Source organism: Rhinopithecus bieti, unplaced genomic scaffold (genome assembly GCF_001698545.2).
Source record: "Rhinopithecus bieti isolate Rb0 unplaced genomic scaffold, ASM169854v2 scaffold_9373, whole genome shotgun sequence".
Lineage (NCBI taxonomy): Eukaryota > Metazoa > Chordata > Mammalia > Primates > Cercopithecidae > Rhinopithecus > Rhinopithecus bieti.
This window is the reverse complement of record NW_016806351.1, coordinates 761,057-769,142: the sequence shown is the minus strand read 5'-3', so window position 1 is coordinate 769,142 and position 8,086 is coordinate 761,057.

Below are 8,086 nucleotides of genomic sequence, written 5' to 3'. Positions count from 1 at the left end.
TAAATATAAATTAAATAATATTTTACAATAATCTAAAATGTTTCCACTTAATCAATAACTTTTGAAAGTTCAGTAACTTTAAGAACGATTACATTTTTCAAATATTATTTTTGCATTATTTATATGTTTGCATTTTTACTTGTGTCCTAATCGCACATTGCAAGGCCAAATCAGAATTTTTAAAGACTTTGTTTTATTAACATTCAATTATAGCAACAATTAAGAAATAAAATAAAATGACATAAAATTTTAAATCACATGAATTAGAAGTTAAATCTATATATTTAAATTGCTTTATAATTTTAGCATTTTTCATGAATATACAGAAATTTCATTTTGTGTCTCTTGTTATAATTATTATAATATTAAAAATTATTTAATGGAAAATAAATTAATTGTCAATTAAGTCAGCATACATCTCTTGACAAAAGAAAGAGATGGTATATTTGATTTCCTCGATTTTTTCTCTGAAAATTGAGAAATACAGTTTGATTTTATAAATCAATAGCCATTTAAATTATAGCCATTTAAATTACTTAAGTCACCATTTTAGTGTAAATTTTTCATTTTCTAAATAAATTACTCTTCTTTTTTTAAAAAAAATAGAGTTATCATTTATTCTGGTTATAGGTAAAAGATAATTCTAGATGTGCAAATATTTATATATATAATCACGATTAGTATTTTACTTCATGAAATCTTGGGAGCAAACTTTACTGTTCTAAACTAAAATTCGGATTCCAATTCAACAGCTAAAGACTATCATACTGTGATAACCCCAAATGAACTCTTTCACCTAACACTTAGTGAAATTTCAAGATAAGTAGTATTGAGATTCTACAAGTGAGGGAGAGATCTTCTCTCTGTGAACTTTTAGATTTTAAGGGTACAAGGAATTTAATGGCGATTGGACTAAAAAATGTAATAACCACTATTGTGCATATGATTTTAGCCATATAGGCAAAAAGCCTAGGAGTTACACTGTTTGGTCATATGGCATAAGTACAATTAATTGCAGTATAAATTATCAGATTCTTTCAAAAAATCTATAATAAATTATTCTTCACCAGAAATATGTGAGAGAACACTAGAAGCAATAAATCCTATAGTTATCTTTAAATGTTACCTATTTGATGGTTTTTCTGGTGACATTCCTATGTTATTTTAATTTGCATTTTCTTTACTACCAATGAATGTTAATAGATTTTTCTGTGCAAGTTCAGCACTTTGATTCATTCTTCTGTGGACTGCCTGTGCCTATCCACTTTCCTGGCTCCTTGCTTGGTGTGTGCATGTGGCTTCGTTTTAGGAAATAGAATATTTGCTGTCCCTGAGCCTTAGTCTTAAATCCTTATACAAGCACTTTTTCTTGTTCTCTTGCCTGTTTGTCTAACTTGGGTGATGATTCTTAGAGTAATTTTGGTTGCCAAGTTTTAAAGTTAGTAGAACTACTGTAAGCCTCTGACGGACTAATTGTAGTTATTTCTCTGACCTGAATACTTTTATGAGATATTAATTGAGAGAGACCGAGAGGGGAGAACTATTTTTTAAGACATGGAATTTTTATTTTGTATTCCTTAGAAGAGTTTAGTTTACCCTAAATAGTAACTACCTATTATTTTCCTCTGCTACTTTTTCTTGAGGCTCCTAACTTTATCAGGTGAATTTTAAGACCTCTATGTGACCGGGCATGGTGGCTCACGCCTGTAATCCCAGCACTTTGGGAGGCAGAGGCGGGTGGATCACGAGGTCAGGAGTTCAAGACCAGCCTGGCCAACATGGTGAAACCTCATTGCTACAAAAGGAAAAGAAAAGAAGGAAAGAAAGTAAGACAGAACGACAGAAAGAAAGAAAGACTATCTGGATGTGGTGGAGGTTGCCTGTAATTCCAGCTACTCAGGAGGCTGAGGCAGGAGAATTGTCTGAACCCGGGAGGCGGAGGTTGCAGTGAACCGAGATCACATCACTGCACTCCAGCATGGGTGACAAGCGAGACTGTATCTCTAAATAAATAAATAAATACAAAAACATCTATGTAATGTATAAATATTACCTTTTTTGTCATCTAGTTTGCTAGCTGACAAAATATTTGCTCAAATATATCCTTCCATCTGACAACTATTCAACATTACTTTTCTAATATTTTTACTTTATTGCTGCTTATTTGATACATTTTTAAATTCATTCTGCTACATCCTTGTTATTTTGGAAGATCTATCTTTTTTTTCTTTATTAAGGGGTATCTTCAATTTTTTGATCTCACAATTAGATGCATAATTTTCAAGTACTATTTGAAATAAAGATACCATCTGTTCTCTCAGCAAATTAGTTAATTTCTCTACTTACCCCTCCTCAATAAGTTGACAAATTCAAAAAGCGTAAATTTCCTTATTTTTTTTCACAACTCCCCTTCAAGAAACCTTGGAACCAGTTTGTTCTAAGGTTTGTTCCCATCAAAGTCTAGATTATACAAAAATATTTTAGAATGTTAATGATATATTGCTAGCAAAATTCTTCTACTGAATAATTTTTGATAACTTTCAACATGAAATGTTAGGCAGACATTGAAAACCAACTAGAGCTATTCATATTCTCTTAAAGGGATTTCCATTGAGTTATGGATGAACAATAAAGTGATATAAAGAAAATGTGTATACACTGAGTACAAAATATTTTATACCCTTATATATAGCCATGAATATTAAGTCATAGGTATGGGAGAAAATTGCCAAAAACATACATTAGGCTGTTAAAAACTGAGCCCTGGAAATTGATGGATAGGCATAGAAGAAGAGAGCAGAAGCAAGTCAAGAAATCGAGGAAAGGATACTCCTATATAACAAGAAATAAAATAAAAGTACATAATGAAATTCCCTTAGAAAATGAAGTAGGGTGGCTGAGAAGATGTGGAGAACTCTTATACCAATTTCATTTTTTCTAATCACATTTGATTATAAAAGATCAACATAAAATCAATATATGTGTATTATACTCATTTCAATTTTAATTTCAAGACCTAATTTTGCTGTCTTAAAGATCATGGATAACTGCATCTTATCTCAGTGTTCAATCTATAATTTATTAAAACAGAGTTTTCAAAAGAATTTTCAAAATACTTTATTATGATTACAACCATAGTCAATCTTAAATAAGGACATACTGTGTGATGAGTACTTGGTGAAGTATTTCTCAATAATCCATATTCTTAAAGATAACAAGCTCTAGGATCAAACTGCTTAAGTTTATGTATTTGCTCAATCATTTACCACATACATATTTTACAGATGAAGAAACTATAACACTTTGTTTTTTTCTCCAAAACTGTGTCAGGGCTAACTAACTTACTCATGAGCTTGGTAAAAATAAAAATTATTAGATACCTTGTGGATCCATTGTATATATTTCAAATTTAAGTTTTGAAGCATTTTTTGAAAAGATTTCTTTATTTGACATTTGTTCATTAAAAAGAGTGAGTCTTTTTTGAAAATGATTCAAATTGTAAAATATTCTGGTGTCCTAGAAATGAATTATTTCCTAACAAAATGAATTTATTAATTAAATTATCAAGGTGCCATTATTTAAAAAGTGCATTTGATCTACAACGCAGTGAAAATAACACTCTACAATTGCTGAAAATTTTGTATAACTATTTATCCCATTCTTTCCTAGTTTATTAAGAGCCAAGTTATCATAATCTGGACTTTTTGCCTAAGATTTTCAGGAATGCTCTAAGGTTTTTTTACTTCTAAATTTAATATGTTGAAATATTATTTTAGTTCTATTTACTTTTATTCACTTAAAATAACATTTCTCTCTATGTTACGATTGCAAAATTAACTTATTTACATATATACATGATGTCATGATATAATCTAGGTACAATTTTGTATATTTCCTTCTCCCAATGTATTTAACTTACACAGGTATTCAATATATGTAATTATCAAGCAAAAGACCTTTACTGGCTTCTATTTTATTTTTTCCTCTGGAAAAGAGTTTAAGATAGTTTTAACATGAAGAAGAGCAACGATACTTTTGCATTATTGCTATTTCTTCAAAGACACTTAAGGGAAGAAAATCTATATAAACAAATTTTTAAAACCCTGATATCAGTTAGGTAAAATCTCTGAGATTTAAAATAATTACTAAGCTACTAAATGTTAAGCAACATGAGATTTTGAGAAATTGTCAAATGTCAAGGACTGTAAGGGAACAAAAACTTGGAAACAATGTTGTTTGTCGATATCTTGCATAATTTGCTGTGCCTCTATTTTATGTCACAGCATTTCCACTTCCAGGTCTATACAAATAAATAAAATCAGTGTTACACACAGAATAAATACACACACACACACACACACACACAAGGGTTCAGATATAAAGGTTTCAACCGTAGCATCATTTGTAATAAACAATATTGGAAACAATGTTGGTATATATTGCTAAGAAAATGTGTTGAGATCAATTTAGTATAATTATACAATGAAATATATGATTATTTAACTTCTTTATGGAATGGGCATAATGGGAAAATCCAGTGGCAAGTTTACCTTAAAGCTAAGAAAGTTAAATCTTTAAGACCTTTCATGTGTATGGGTCTTTCTCAGGGTCATATGAGTTTTGCAAAATTTGCTATGTACGAGGTTTTAATTAAAAATAATAAAGGCCACACCTATTTTGACTCCCATTTCCTTTTAGTCATTGATCTCCCTATCAGGTAGTGTGGGTCCAGCCTACAGCACTTTTAGTATTCAGCTAAGGGGAAGTTGAATAGAAACATATTTAATTTCGGTTCATTGAGGTTAATGTGTTTGATTCAAAGCCACTTCCATGTAAAATGAAGTTGTTTCTAGCAGTTCAGAGTATTTCCACTGCTCACTCCATAGATTCATCCACTGTCATAGCACAAAGATGCAGAGGCAGAGAATGCTGTGAGATGCATGCCATGTAGTACTTGGTACCAGAGGCTGTGGAGAAGGAAATAAACAGCTACCCTTAACCAAGCTCTCCTTTCCCGTAATTCTGCAATGGTGATGTGGTGAGAACCAGATGTCCTACATGTAAGGGGATCTGCTGTAGGCAAAGAACTCTAGAAAAAGGAGCCTGAGCATTTTTGTGGAAGAATGACCCAGTTGCTCTGATCACCTTCTGAGTGTGTCTCCATAGTCACAAAATGGAAAAAATTCTGAGTTCTTACTCTAATCATTTAGATAAAAATAAGTCTTTCCAAGGGAAAGATAACAGTAGAGTCTCCAGCTTCGTAACTTCTGGCATGTATCTACTGGGTCTCATCTTCTCTTGAAATGTAAATCTATATCCCTAGTGAGGTAAATCCCTCAGGATGGCCCCTAACCATGTTCTTTCCATGAATTAATTTCCAGGACTAGTTCTTAGCACAGAGCCAAAGTTTGAGTAAAATTTGCTGAGAAAGTTCTTACTATGCATAAATAACTTTATTTACAGCCTAACATGACCCATTAAAATCAATAAGAGAAAGACAAACTAATCCAAAATGACCCTGCAATCAGGACTCTAAAACAATGCTGGTTGACTATAATTGTTAAAATGAATTTGGAAAGTATTTGACCTTATCTGTTAAAATTAAGTATATGCATACCCTATGACCCAATAATTCTGCTACTATCATCCAACAAGAGCACATAAATATATTCAGCAAATGTACAAAATTGTTTATTAAAGAATTATTCATAATGGCTTAAACTGGAGGTTTTGCAGTTATCCATCAAGAGTAAAATAAACACATCATAGCACATATATACACACACACACACACATGTATATACATATACATATATACACATACATACATATACATACATACATATATATACACACACACATATATATACACACATACATATATGGAGTATTATCCAGCAAGAAAGATAAATGGTATACCCAAGAGAGCTTTGATGACTCTCCCAAACACAATTTTGAGTAAGAGAAGCCATCCAGAAAAGAGTATATACTGTTTAATTCTATCATAAAAGTTCAAAAATAGGTTAAAAAAAGTATATGTTATTAGCAATCAGAATAATAGCTACTTGCAGATGGCAATTTAAGGGAATTTGTGAAATATGTACAATCACTTTGTTAAAATTAATTAACTGTATACTACTTGTATATTTCAATAAAAACATTTAATAAACTATTTTGTCATTGCTATTTACATTTCTTACATAGTATTTAGGAATGGATGAAAAGGTTTAACCTGACTAGCCTGAATTGCTCAAATACTGTACATTTCAAAGAGGGGTCGCTCTGCAGGACTAGACCTTAGTCTAGGAGTTCATCTCTGAGCCCTTGGAGTATTTTACTTGATAAAAGTGTTCTTGTATTCCTGAAGTCTTGGGCTATACTCTCCCAGTTCGACCAGACAAGGTTATGTTATCAACATGACTTATGTGAACACCTGTTTTTACTCTGGGTGTAGGAAGAAAGTTGTGCTGAAATGTCATGGAGCTGAGGTCAATCATATGGGCATTACATGATTACGTGACTGATCCCAGTAAACACCTTGGACAACTAGGCTCCAGCGAGTTTTCCTCGTTGGCAATGCTTTGCACTTTACACATTGTTGCTGCGATAATTAAACACATCCCCATGCAACTGCTCTGGGAGGGGACACCTGAGAGCTTGGACTTGGTTTCTCCTGGAGTTCACTTCATTTGTCTTTTCTCTTAGCTGACTTCTCTCTGTACTGTTTTCACTGTAATAAACTATAACAATGAGTACAATAGCTTCTGATTTCCTTAGATACTTCTAATAAATTACCAGGTCTCAAGTGGTCTTGGGAACCCCTGGCATATTATTGAACTTAGAGTTTTCAGAATATGTGTCCTTGATATATTCTATGGTAAGCACTATATCCATCATACTTGTTCATTTATTGACAGAACTCCAAATATTTCCACATATCTAAAATTCAGGAAAGCAACCCTATCCTTACCTCTGAGGATAAAGCTTGTTAAGTGTAGGTAAACCACGACAATTTAAATTCACCTGTTTGTGATTGACTTTTTTTATGACTATTTTTAGTCAAGAAAATGTGAGGGTAGGTCTGCCAAGAGCTGCTGAAAAGAGTAACATTTTCTAAAGCAAAACAAAACAAAACCTCTTCTTTTCTCCTTGAGAATAATTTGTGGTATTTCTGGAATCATTGTCTGTCCATAAGGAGAGATTACTTAAACAAAAAGTCTACATAAAATATGACTACAAAGAAAGATGAGAAAAAAATTCTACTCTTGATTAATTTATTGTGCTATTAAATTAATAGTCTTGGGAGTAGATCCCTCTTTGGACTTCCAGTTAGAGATAGGGCCTTCCTCTATGGCCCAGGCTGGAGTGTAGTAGTGCCACCATAGCTCATTGTATAGCGCACTGCAACCTCAAACTTCTGGGCTCAAGCAAACCTCCTGCCTCAGCCTCCCAAGTGGCTGGAATACAGACAGGTGCCACCATGCCCACACCTAGCTATTTTTTTTCAATTGTAGAGTTAAGATCTCACTATGTTGCCCAGGCTGATCTTGAACTCCTGGCCTCCAGTAAGCCTCCCACCTCAGCCTCCCAAAGTGCTGGGATTCCAGGCATGAGCCACCAGGCCTGGCATATTTATAGTTTAAATGTTCTCATAGTCTAAATAAAAGATCTAAAACTAATTGTCTAAGTTGGCGGAGCAGTCAGAACACACACATTTATTGATTAAATTCACTGTATTATATGAATGTGGTTCATGGTGCCCAAAACAATTACAATAGTAACATCAAAGGTCACTGGTTACAAATTATCATATCAAATATCATTATAATTTAAAAGTTTGAAATCCAATGAGATGTACCCAGACATGGCACATATGAACACCTGCTATTAAAAAGTGGTGCCGATAAAGTTGCTTGATGCAGGGTTGTCACAAACCTTCAATTTGTGAAAAACACATTATTTGTGAAGCCAAGTGAAGCCAAGCACAATCAATTGAAGTATGCCTACATTCCACTGCTTTTGTAGTGTGTTTATTTATGCACACGCTACATATATTTGTTATGGACAGCATCTTGTTTCCCCAAAA